Below are 13,377 nucleotides of genomic sequence, written 5' to 3'. Positions count from 1 at the left end.
ATAAATGTGTTAAAAATTTCCATATTGAAAGATGAATTCTCAGACCGGGTATAGAACTAAAATCTAGTTACATGATCAATATAGAAGACTTAACAAGATGACAGAGAAAGGAAAAAGATTAAAAATTAAAGTTTCCTTTCAGAAGATGAAAATGTTCCAGAACTAGATAAAAGTGATCGAACGACGTTGTGAATGTATTATACTAAATGTCATTCAATTGTTCATTTTAAAATAGCTAATTTTATGGACATACCTCATTCCATTACACTTTACTTTCATGTGCTTCAAAAATACTGTGTTTTTCACAACTGAAGGTTTGTGGCAACCCTGTATCGAACAAGTCTTATTGACTTTTTCAAATAGCACTTGCTCATTTTGGGTCTCTGTCACATTTGTTAATTCTCACAATATTTCACACCTTTTCATTATTATTACATTTGTTATGGTGATCCGTGATCTCTGATGATACGATTGTAACTGTTTTGAGGTGCCACAAACCTTGCCCATAAAAGATGGTGAACTTAATCAACTGCTGACGATCCAGAACATCATATAAACTTAGTTGATAAAGCAGTGGCAGGGTGTGAGAGGATGATGCAAACTCTGAAAGAAGCTCTACTGTGGGTCAGGAGCTATCAAAGAACACAGCATGCTACAGAGAAATTGTTCATGAAAAGAAGAGTCAATGAATGCAGCAAACTTCACCGATGTATTATTTTAGGGAACTGCCACAGCCACCCCAACCTTCAGCAGCCACCACCCTGATTAGTCAGCAGCCATCAACATCCAGGCAAGAGGCGCCATCAGCAAAAAGATGATGGCTCGCTAAAGACTTGGAGATGGTTAGCATTTCTTACCAATAAAGCATTTTTAATTAAGGTATGTACATTGTTTTTTAAATGTATTGAATTAAATACTTATCAGTCTACAGTATAATGTAAACATAATTTATATGCACTTGGAAACCAAAAAATTCATTTGACTAGCTTTATTTTGGTATTGCTTTATTATACTGGTCTGGAACCACAATATCTCTGAAGTATGCCTATATGTTATGTGAATCTCACTTCAATTAAAAATAAAGGGACAAGAACATATCAGATAAATGCTGGCCAAAAAAAGCTGGGGGGACAATAGTAAAGTCAGACAAAATAGAACACAGCAAAGCGATCTAGAAGGCTGGTCTTCTATTAACACAAACAGAAAACCCTCAGATACGATACCAACAAATCAAATCCAAGACTTAAAAAAGAAAGTTTTAAAATCCAATAGTTTCTTTAAAAAATACATTATAACTAAATAGAGATTATATCAGAAGTACAAGAAAGAGTCAACATTAGATTTTCTAATGTAATTCACTCCCTTAACAAATAGAAGGAAAAAAAACCTATATGCTGACCTAACGAAAGGCACCCTCCCAGCCAAATACTACCTCCCAAATTCAACAATCACTCCTGATTAAAATATGTACACAGTTAAACCTCCCTTTCTTAATTCAATAAAGAATATCTACCAGAACCCACAGTAAAACCTGTATTATAATTAAAGCATTGGAAACACTGCAGTTAAAGTTATGAGTCAGCCAAAGATATCCATCTCGTCTCAATCATTCAACATTGCACTAGCAGTCCTAACCTACACAACAATGAAAAACAGTATAAATATAAAAAGAAGAAAACCACCCTTGTTCAGATATTACTATAACTTATAAAATAATAATAGAACTAACTATAGTAATTAGGACAATAATAATTAGAACTAATTATTCAAATAAAATGGCTACATATAAAATAATCAACAACTTTTTTTCAAACTACAAACAGTTAAGAATTGCCAAATCCAATTCATTTTTTATAAATCCTATTTATCAAATATAGTAAGAAATACATAGACTCATCTGGCAAAAACTTAGGACTTCAAGAGCATAAAATGACCTTAAATAAATAGATACAATATTCTTAAGTGATAAGATTCAATATCATAAAGATATCTCTTCAAATTAACTTATAAATTTAATGCAGTCTCAGTCAAAATCAGAGTGGAATGTAAGGAACAATGATTTTAAAAATCACCTCCAAGTGTTAGTGTAAGTATACAAAAGTATAGCAAGAAAGAGAAAAACTGGTATGATTTATAGCAAGGAGATCCAACCAGTCCATCCTAAAGGTAATCAGTTCTGAATATTCATTGGAAGGACTGATGCTGAAGCTGAAACTCCAATACTTTGGCCACCTGATGCAAAGAACTGACTCATTTGAAAAGACCCTGATGCTGGGAATGTTTGAAGGTGGGAGTAGAAGGGGATGACAGGATGAGATGGTTGGATGGCATCACTGACTCAATGGACATGAGTTTGAGTAAGCCCCAGGAGTTGGTGATGGACAGGGAGGCCTGGCAAGCTGCAGCCCACGGGGCATAGAGTCGGACACGACTGAGCGACTGAACTGACCCTACTGAAAATTTAAATGCATGATAAAGCTACAGTCAATTTAGAATTGACTCAGAATCAAGAAAGAGTTACATATACATGGGAATATGATTAACGGTGAGACAACTAGCTACCCATTTGGGGGAAAAAATGAAACTACATTCTTTTAAATTTGCTTTTAATTGGAGGATAATTGCTTTACAATGTTGTGGTGGTCTCTGCCATACAACAGTGTGAATCGGCCACAGGTAAACACGTGTCCCCTCCCTCGGGAACCGCCCTCCCACGCACTAGAGTACCAGGCTAAGCTCCCCATGCTATACAGAGACTTCCCACTAGCTATGCATTTACCCGTGGTAACGTATATATGACAGTCGTACTCTCTCAGCTCATCCCAGCCTCTACCTCCCCTGCTGGGCCCCCTGCCCTGTAAATAGGCTCATCAGGACCATATTTCTAGATTCCATACATTCCATAGAATATATGATATCTGTTTTCCCCTTTCTGACTTACTTCACTCTGGCAGGGGAGATAACCATGATCACGAAATTACATTCTTATCCACGCAGAAAGAACTTATACCTTCAGATCACAATTTTTTAAAACGATAACCCTATATGCAAGACAGAAAAAGAGACACAGATATATAAAACAGACTTTTGGACTCTGTGGGAGAAGGTGAGGGTGGGATGATCTGAGAGAACAGCATCGAAACATGTATATTATCAAGTGTGAAACAGATCGCCAGCCCAGGTTGGATGCATGAGACAAGTGCTCGGGGCTGGTGCACTGGGAAGACCCAGAGGGATGGGATGGGGAGGGAGGTGGGAGGGGGGTTCGGGATGGGGAACACATGTAAATCCATGGCTGATTCATGTCAATGTATGGCAAAAACCACTATAATATTGTAAAGTCATTAGCCTCCAATTAATATAAATAAATGGAAAAAAAAAGAAAGGAAAAAAAAGTGTTTATTTATTTTTGGTTGCACCGCATGGCTGGCAGGGTCTGTTCCTCGACCAGGGATGGAGCTCAGGCCCTGGCAGTGAACACACCAAGTCCTAACCACTGGAAAACTAGGGAACTCCTGCTGGTAAATATTTTTAACATTTAAAAGCATGGTATTTTCTTCAAATATCTGTATAATCCTGGGTATAAGGAAGCCATGTTTAAGCAAAGTAAACCCAAGAAGGCTGAATAAGGGTAAGACTCTAGATTTCATGCAAATTAGAAACTTATTTTGATGAAAATGGCATAAATGATACTAACAAGTGACATGAGAAAGTTAATACTTATACAGGAAACTTACAAATCAACAAAAAAGCAATAGGGAAAAATATCAAGGTATCACTAAGTGAATAAGAACCTGCAGAATATGTATACTACACTCATTCATGCATGTGTGCACGTCTGATACTATGTGCATATACATGCACACGTACAGAAAAGGTCTGTGAACACTAAGTAGATACGGGTAGCTGCTGGATAGAGTGAAGGAGGTAAGTAAGCAGAGATGTTCAGTTTTCACTCTATATATAAATGGTGTGAAGTTTTTTACAATGAACACACTGCTAAATTTCTTTAATTACATTAATGCATAAGTACATTCTCATTACAAAAAAATTAAAACCATATAAAAAATAAGGAGTTAAAAAGCAAACCTCCCTATTCAAATACATCCCTCAAACCAATCTTATTTCCCTCCTTGGAGGTAAATTTTCATAAATGTCTTCACTCCCTGGTGGCTCAGACAATAAAGAATCTCCCTGCAACGTAGGAGACATGGGTTCGATCCCTGAGCTGGGAAGACCCCCTGGAGGAGGGAATGGCAACCGACTCCAGTATTCCTGCCTGGAGAATTCCATGGACAGAGGAACCTGGCGGGCTACAGTCCATGGGGTCACAAAGAGTTGGACAGGACCAAGCAACTAATGCTTTTACTTTTTCACTCCCTTTTATATCTTTAAAACATTTTTAAAGAAAGAGACCATTTTTTTAAGTGAGTAGAAGGGGAAAAACAGGCATTTACTGAAAGAAGAAATAAATGGCTAATAAGCATATTTTAAATGTGTTAAATTTTAATCATCACAGAAATACAAATTAAAAAAATTTTCTTTTTTCACAAGTCCAAGGCCCCCCTGATATTAGCTGATGCTCTGACTGGTGGGTGTCTATGCCAAATCAGGTTTTATTAGAGTATCTCCCACTCCAAGAAAATGAGAAAATGTTAAAAGTTTGAGCATTAGATGAAACAAACCCACTGAAACACTACTAGAGGGAATGCCAATTGGTATAAACCTTTCTGTTCAACTTGGCAGTAATACCAAAAGCCTTAAAAATACATAAAGCAACCCTACTCCAACACAAAACTATTAGAACTAATAAATGAAATCAGCAAAATTGTAGAATATAAGGTTAAGGATACAGAGCTCAACTGGATTTTGATGATGTAGCAATAAACAATCTGAAAATGAAATTACGAAAATAATTCCATGTTCAATAGCATCAAAAAGAATAAAATACTTAGGAATAAATTTAACAAAAGATATATGATATGTACATTGAAGACTACAAAACATTGTTAAAGAAATTAGAGATGTAAATAAACAGAAAGATACCCCATGTCCATGAATTAGAAAACAGTTTTCAAATAGCAATACTCCCCAAATTGATCTACAGATTCAGCACAACCCATATTGAAACCCCAGCAGCCCTTTTTGCAGAAATTGGCAAGGTGATACTAAAATTCAAGGAAATGCAAGAGACCCAGAATAGCCAAAACAATTTGGAAAAAAGAACAAACTTGCAAACTCATAGTCTGATTTCAAAGCTTTCTACAAAGCTACAGTTAGTGTGGTATTGGCATAAGGACAGATATTTAGATCAATGAAACAGAACTGAGAAAGCAGAAATAAACCCTTACACTTATGACCATGTGACTTTCAACAATGGGTGCCAACACAACTCAGTGGGGGGAAAAATTGTCTGTTCAACATATAGTGCTGGGACAATTAGATAGCCACACGGAAATGAATGAAATAACCCTCCTTCCTCACATTCAATATAAAAATGAACTCAAAATTAGCCACAGACCTAAATGTAAGACATAAAACTATACAACTTTTGACTTTACCTGCAGTCCAGAGGTTAAGACTCTGTGCTTCCACTGCAGGGGGCACGGGTTCAATCCCTGGTCAGGGAAGTTATGCCTGCAATGCAGTGCAGCGCCACCCCCCCCCCCAAAAAAAAAAAACCTATAAAACTTTCAATAGAAAACAGAGGAGCAAATCTTTGTGACCCTGCATTAGGCAAAGTCTTCTTAGATATGACATCAAAAACACAAACAACAAGGGAAAAAAATACACAAAATTCACTTTATCAAATTAAGAAACCCTTGTTCTTTAAAGGACACCATCACATAAAGTGAAAAGACAACACACAGAATGGAAGAAAAATATTTGCAAATCATGTATCTGATATATGATAAGCAGAAGATGAAAAGCATGCTTACAAGTCCACAATAAGAGAAATTGGCTTTTTAAATGGCAAAGGATTTTTTGGTTGTTAACATTATCTTTATTAGGTTGCTGTTGACATTATTTTTCAACTTTTCAGGGCCTGGTTGTTCCTTTTAAATGGCCAAGGATTTGAATTGACACTTCTCCAAAGACGCTAGACAAATGACATAAAGAGATGCTCAACATCATTAGTCATCAAGGAAATACAAACTGAAACCACAATGAGGTATCACTTCATACCTTGTAGGATGATTAGAACGAAAAAGGCAGAAAATAAATCTTGGTGAGGATGTGGAGAAATCGGAACACTCAACCAGTATTGGTGCTGGAATTGTAAGTTAGGGTCACCATTTTGGAAAGAGTCTAGCAGTACCCTGACAAATAGTAGACAAAGACCTACCATATCATTGAACCCTCCTTTCCTAGGTAAATGCCCAAGAGAACTGAAAACTAAGTCCACACAAAACCTGTGCATGGAGGTTCACAGCAGTGTGTTCATAACAGTCAAAACGTGGAGACAGCCCAAATGTTCATCAATTGATGAACAGATAAACTATACATATATATATATGTATACTACAATGAAATATTCTTTGGCAATAAAAGGAATGAAGTATTGAGACTTCCTGGAGCATGGATAACCCTTGGAAACATTATGTTAAGTCAAAGAAGCCAGACAGAAAGGGCCACATACTATAGGATTCCATCTACAAGAAATAACCAGGACAGACAAATCCACAGGGGCAGAAAACACATTAGTTGCTACCAAGGGCTGAGTCAAGGGGAGACCAGGGAGTGACCGCTAACAGATAGAAGGTGTCTTTCTGTGGTGACAAAAATGTCCTAAAATCAGATAATGATTAAAGTTGTACAACTCTATGAATATCCTAAAAAATTTCTGAATTGTACACCTTTGAAAGGTCAACTTTTCGTGTCTATTTTTACTTTTCTTATTTTTTTTGTTTTTTATTTGATTATTTCTTGAAGTACAGTTGATTTTAAATGTTTCAGGTGTATATTAAAGGACATACACATCCTACATATAAGTAATACCACATGATAACGGTCTTTGACTTACTTCATCTCTACATCTATCCACGTTGCTGCTAAAGGCATTATTTCATTACTTTTTATGACTGAGTAATATTCCACTGTATGTATGTACCACTTCTTTATCCGTGAGTCTGTCAATGGACGCTGCAGTGGCTTCCATTTCTCGACTGTAGTAAAGAATGCTGCAGTGAATGCAGGAGGGCACGTGTCTTTTCTCCCAATATATACGCAGGAGTGGGACGGCTGGATCAGACGATAGCTCTATTTTTAGTTTTTTAAAGAAAAATCATCAATCTGTTATGGCTAATAATCTCAATAAAGCTGAATCTGAAACCTGGATATGCCCAAACTCATAGAACGATACACTAAAAAGGGTAAATTTTACTGTATACATCAACAAAATTTTACTTTAAGGAAGATTCATATACCCTGTTACTCAATCCTAAGTACACATCCATAGAAAAACTGAAAAGAATATCCAGAAAGATGGAGCTTAAGGAATGTTTGTTACATCCTTGTTACAGGAAAGAAAGAAACCTAAATTGAACAGTAGGAGCCTGGATATTTATGGAGGTCATTGGGATTCCCCAGTGGCTCAGAGGTAAAAAATCCACCTGCAATGCAGGAGCCACAGGAGATTCAGGTTCAATCCCTGGGTCGGGAAGATACCCTGGAGAAGGAAATGGCAACCCCCTCCAGTATCCTTGCCTCCAGAATCCCATAGACAGAGGAGCCTGGTAGGCCACAGTTCATAGGGTTGCAAAGAGTCAGATATAACTGAAGCAACTTAGCATGCACTCACCCATTAAGACTGACTGAAGAGCTTCAATAATTTTTTTAAAGCCAGGAGCAGAAGAAAAAATGTTTTTAAAAATTGGAAAAACAAAACAAAACACAATGCCTAAAGAAATGAACCGCTGATGTGGAAAGGTAATTCATCAGGTCTTCCCAGGAAACTGGCACATTCAGATTGGGTAATCTGAGCAGAGTTTTATAAAGGTCTTATTTAGAAGGTAGGGTGCGGAAAACCACAAGCCATTGCGCAGGCCCTGGCAATAGGAAGTGGCTGGGAGTGACCGGATAACAGAGCCAGGGAAAACAGCCCAGGGCCGAGGGCTGCCAGAGCCCGCCTTGTACAGAGGGACACAGCTGGGCTGCTGAGCCCTGGCAGGGAGGGGTCCCAAGAACGAGCGCCCTGAACCAGCTCCCCTCCCACCTGCCGCATCCTCCAGGTGCCAGGAGGACCCTGGAATCCAGTGTGACATCCGAGGGGACCCTGGAGACGGCCAGGTCCGTGCAAGTCACCCTACGGGGTGGAGAGCCGGGTGGAGGGTGCCTCTGAGCGACAAATGGAAGACGTCCAGCACAGATGGTCATAGCAGGAAACGGGGAGTAGTTCAGAAGGGACTGCATTTTTAAAACTGCACATAAGTAATACACAGCCACTGAAGAAACCATGGAATGGTTTATTCCAAGGGGTAAACAGTGGTTCGCCCAGAGTTTCTCAACAGTGGGGCTGTAGGCAGCGGGCGAAGCAATTCTTCATGGCTGGGGACCGTCCCAAGCGCTTTAGGACATGAGACTCCCTGGTCCCCCAGGGCGCTAAACACCAGGAGAGACCCCAGGCATGACAATAACCCAAAGCCTCCCCACGCCCAAACATGGGTCAATATTGACATGCCTGACAGGAACCACTGTGGGGAACACAGTTCAGGGTTTTTTTTTTTCTTACTTGCATTTTTCTCATTTTTCTACCAAGATTAAGAAACTGTCTTCATCCTTCTTTAAAAAGAAATCACCAGGATAGACTAATTTAACTCCTCCTGGCCTCACCGCACCACATGTGGGATCTAGTTCCCCCCACCAGGGATCGAACCCTTGTCCCCTGCATTGGGAACTTGAAGCCTTAACCACTGGATTGCCAGGGAAGTCCCAGGATAAATTAATTTAGGTGCCAGTTCTCAGGAAACCCTATCTGTCCTGCCCCAACTGAGTTTGCTCATGACAGTAAGTAAATGAGAGGCGATCTGACATTATTACCTGCATGACCTAACTCATTTTGAAGTTGCCAATTAACAGGAAGGCTGCAATTTAACTCAGCTTCTGACAAATCACTTTTATTCTTCCAGTCCTCATAACTGTTATGAGATCACAACATCCTACAGGTCACAGGTCAAGTCCTGGATTGCTTCTAGCTTGTTACAAAACTTTAAGAGGAAGGAAACCACTACAGTTTGGTTCCCATGCCATCTTACACCGGCACCGTCTAGGGTGTTTTAGCAGGTCACCTCTGTGAGAAAGCCAGGCCAAGGGATCCTGACAACAGATTTGGGGAAACACTGTGTTTTACTCTCTATTATCTCCCCCAGGCTCAAGCAAGAAGCCAGGTTCTTACTAATTCTTTGTCTCCGTATTTTGCTTTTTCAAGGCAGAAAGTAACACTCTTCTGGGGGCAGGTCTAACTTAATCTGAGGGCTGGAACAGCAAAAGTTTGAAACCTGACCTGCCTCCACCCCCAAATAAAGAATCCATGGTTCCATTTTCCTTACAGTTCAAAAAACCATCCACTGTAAGCTACATCCTGACTCAGATGTTAAAATATAAACAGATGTTAAAATATAAACAAAAATAAACATATTTATAAAATATACAGTATACTGGATCAATAAAACATAGTATATACTATTTAGGGTGATTCTTAACATTTTCAAGAGTTCTACGGAATCCTCTGGTGATCCAGTCGTTAGGACCTGGCGCTCTCACTGCTGGGGCCCTGGGTTCAATCCCTAGTCAGGGAACTAAGATCCCACAAGCCCCGTGGCATGGCCAAAAAAAAAAGAAAAAGAAATTTTTAAGAATCTCTTTGGAGTAGCAAATGGCAACCCACTCCCGTATTTCTGTCTGGAGAATCCCATGGACAGAAGAGCCTGGCTGGCTACAGGGCTGCAAAGAGTCGGACACAACTGAACTAACGAGCACACGCGTATGGACAGTGAGTTCAGGAAGCGTTCTTCTGACGAATGAAGACACCCTCTGCCATTCCACATGCCCAACCTCTGTGCAGATAAAAGTAATCTATAAAACAGCACAACTGGAAGAAACTCTGCAATCATCAACTGACTTACTTGAAATATCATAAGTAATTGGAATTTTTAAAATAGCTAGCTATTGACATTTGTTTTATAGATAATAGTATATTATGATAAAAGAAAGTATCTAAGCATTCTCTAGCTGTTTTCTCAAAGGATCTTCCAAGAACACTTTGCAACAGTATCTAGTGAGCTTGTTAAAAATGCTGTTTTCTGTCTCACTGCAGCAAACTTGCTGAAATAGAATTTCTGTAGTCAGCACTCTAGAATGTGCATTTTAGTACAGTGCTCACTGTGATTTTTATGCTCATTAAATCTTTAAAGTCACTGTGCTAGAAGCTAAGATGGTGTAAAAGAAATTTTAGTTAAAACAGCATTTCAGTGAAGGTTTCTTAACTTTCTACAGCAATTTCCACTACAATGGATAAAGCAGGCTTAGAGAATGTTTCTTACTTCCTCAGGCCATTCTAAACATTTGGCATAGGCAAACTGGAGTATGCCTAGAAAAAGAATAATTAGCTTGGCTCAAAACTGGTGCTCAATATATTTGTTGAATAAATGAATATAACATAAACGGAAAAAAAAAAATCTCTTTAGGGGACTTCCTGGTGGTCCAGTGGTTAAGAATCTGCCTTGCAGAGCAGGGGGTGTGTGTTCGATCCCTGGCCAGGGAACTAAGATCCCATACGCTGTGGGGTAATTAAGCCCAGGGGCCACAACTAGAGAGTTTGTGCACCACAATGAAAGATTCCATGTGCTGCAATTAAAACCCAGTGCAGCCAAATAAATTAAAAAAAAAAAATGTTTTAAATCTCTTTGAATGTCCATGAGTTTTCCTGATCGAGAGAACAAGTTCTTGGTATCACGGAAGAAAACACCCATGTGAAGGCACACCACTGTGATGTCACAGCTCTCTGGGAAGAAAATAGATTCTATAGGTTTCCAGAAAGGGGGTGGGGGATCAAGAATTGGAATCTTTTAAAAAGAATTAGAAGAGCTAGAAGATAACAGAGGAATACTTTCATAATTCTGAAGGAAAAAATTTCCAATCTACCATTCTTCACCTAGTCAAACTATTAATTATGTGTTGCAGTGGAATGAAGACATTGTGAAAGATGCGCCTCTCGATTTACACATGCATCCTTTTTTAGGAGACTACCAGAGGGTGTGTGTTTCCCCTGAGTCAGAGTGAGTCCAGACAGGAGGACACTGGTCCTGGGAGGCAGAGGATCCAACCCAGGAGAAAGGGGAAAGGGCTTTCAAAAGGCACATGCAGGAGACCCCAGGCCATCAGCTGTGTCCAGATGAGAAGCCCGGGTGAGAGGAGGTCAGACGTTCCCAGAGAGGGCTGGTCAAGAGGACAACCCTGATAGAATACCTGCTGTCTCTCAGTTTCCTGAGTGAAGACTCAAATATCAATGTTAGTGACTAAGTATCTAGAGATCTCAGAAATGGAAAATTACAATCTCCAGGAAAAACCAGAAATTGGACAGCAAAGGAAAAGCACTCATAGACTGCTCAGCGGCTCCTCTTGAAAGTGTTTATGATATCCTAAGATCAGCACTGGTTATTGATCTAACCCAAAGACATAAAGGTGTCTGTATAATGGGCATGGGGAAGGGGTGGCCCAAGAAGGCTAAAGCCCCATTTGTCAGAGTGCAAAGCCAAGGATAACAGCACTGGTGGGGGAGGGATCAGGAACATTATAAACACATTATTTAGGTCTAAGAGACGCGAATGAGGGTACCTCTGGTGCAGCAATGGTGAGGGAAAGTTATATGTCTACCTGTAGGCCAAGGACTCTAAAACCTGTACATATAGAGATCGCCAAAAATAAAAACTCTCGTAATAATTCAGGATAATTTTTCTCACATGTTTTTCCATCAGTTTCCAAAAACATATTGAAATCAAAGAGTGTACATGCCAACACATTAACAGTGGTTATTTCTAGTAACAGAATCGTGGGCAATTTACATTTTTTCTCTCACTTTCCTATTTCCAGAGAAAGCATGGAACATGGAGTCTGTTGATCATAAATCAGGAAACAAGAGGTGTTTTACTTTACACCTGGTCCGCATCCACACCACGGGAGAAGCCCCACCTCTGTCACTGTAGCTGCCACTAGCTCAGGTGGAGCAGAGGAGCCTGCCAACTCCTTCATCCACACAGCAAATATTTGTTGAATTCCTATAAGCCAGGCCCTGCAAGGTGATTCCAATACCCAAGCTTTCTACTGGATCTCCCAAAAGCCTCAGTGCCAGCTGGGGGAACGAAATGGGGGATGGGCTAAGCCAACACTTCAAACTCTCTGTACACTGGAACCAACCAGGATGTATTCATTTGGTCTGGGGTGGCTCTGAGTCTCTGGAAAAGTGGATGAGCTATGTTACACGCTTTGTTGCAGGTTTCTCAGGGCAACTGGGGTCCTCAGGCACTTTGGTACCATCACGGCCCCAAGCTCATATAAGCTAGATTTCAATCCCACAAAGGTTCAAGTGAAAGTATGAGGGATATCGGGCTTTCCCCAGGTGGCACAGTGGTAAAGAATTCCACCTGTCATTGGAAAAAGCCATGGTCCCCTTCCCTTTTGTATGACACCCTTTTTGAAATACACCAGTCTGGAAATCAAAAACAAAAAAAAGAATTCGCCTGGGAATCCAAGAGATGTGGGTTCAATCCCTGGGTTGGGAAGATCCCCTGGAGTAAGAAATGGCAACCCACTCCAGTATTCCTGCCTGGGAAATCCCATGGACAGAGGAGCCTGGTGAGCTGCAGTCCATGAGGCCGCCAAGAGTCAGATACAACTGAACAGGGCCCAAGTAAACAGTGTGAGCTATGGCAGAAGGAAGGGATGCCCCATTACAGTTAAGAGCGGGGCCCTGGAGACAGGCAGGCCTGGGTCTGAATCCCACCTCCACCCCCAGGTGTGACCTACTTCCTCTCTAAACCTCAGTTTCTTCACATGTAAAATGGGGTCATAATCAAAGCTCCCTTCACAGGATGGGCTTCCCACGTGGCTCAGAGAGTAAAGAGGCTGCAGTCCATGGGGTCGCAAAGAGTCGGAGACGACTGAGCGACTTCACTTTCTTTCACTTTTCACAGGATAGGGCTGTTGTGCGGGAAATGAGGGCAGGAGGGTATCTAAAGGGCTTGTGATGAGCCCCTGGCACCTGAAGAGAGTAAACAGTAGCCTCCGTTAGCTGTTAGCAAGCCCGGGACCTTTCTCCGCCAGGAGGAAACCTGAAGGGGCGATAACTGGATGTCTCAGCGTCCACGTTCTCCTGCAGAG

At 40.4% G+C, this 13,377-nt stretch overlaps 1 protein-coding gene across 2 annotated transcripts in view; it reads right to left on the bottom strand.

The window, feature by feature from the left end:
• The window catches only part of CMTM8 (CKLF like MARVEL transmembrane domain containing 8), a 151,161-nt gene that overhangs the window by 80,358 nt on the left and 57,426 nt on the right, over nt 1-13,377 (bottom strand). The window lies entirely within an intron of this gene.

The sequence above is a fragment of the Dama dama genome, chromosome 24 (assembly GCF_033118175.1).
Source record: "Dama dama isolate Ldn47 chromosome 24, ASM3311817v1, whole genome shotgun sequence".
Taxonomy (NCBI): domain Eukaryota; kingdom Metazoa; phylum Chordata; class Mammalia; order Artiodactyla; family Cervidae; genus Dama; species Dama dama.
This window is presented reverse-complemented; position numbering and strand designations above follow the sequence as displayed.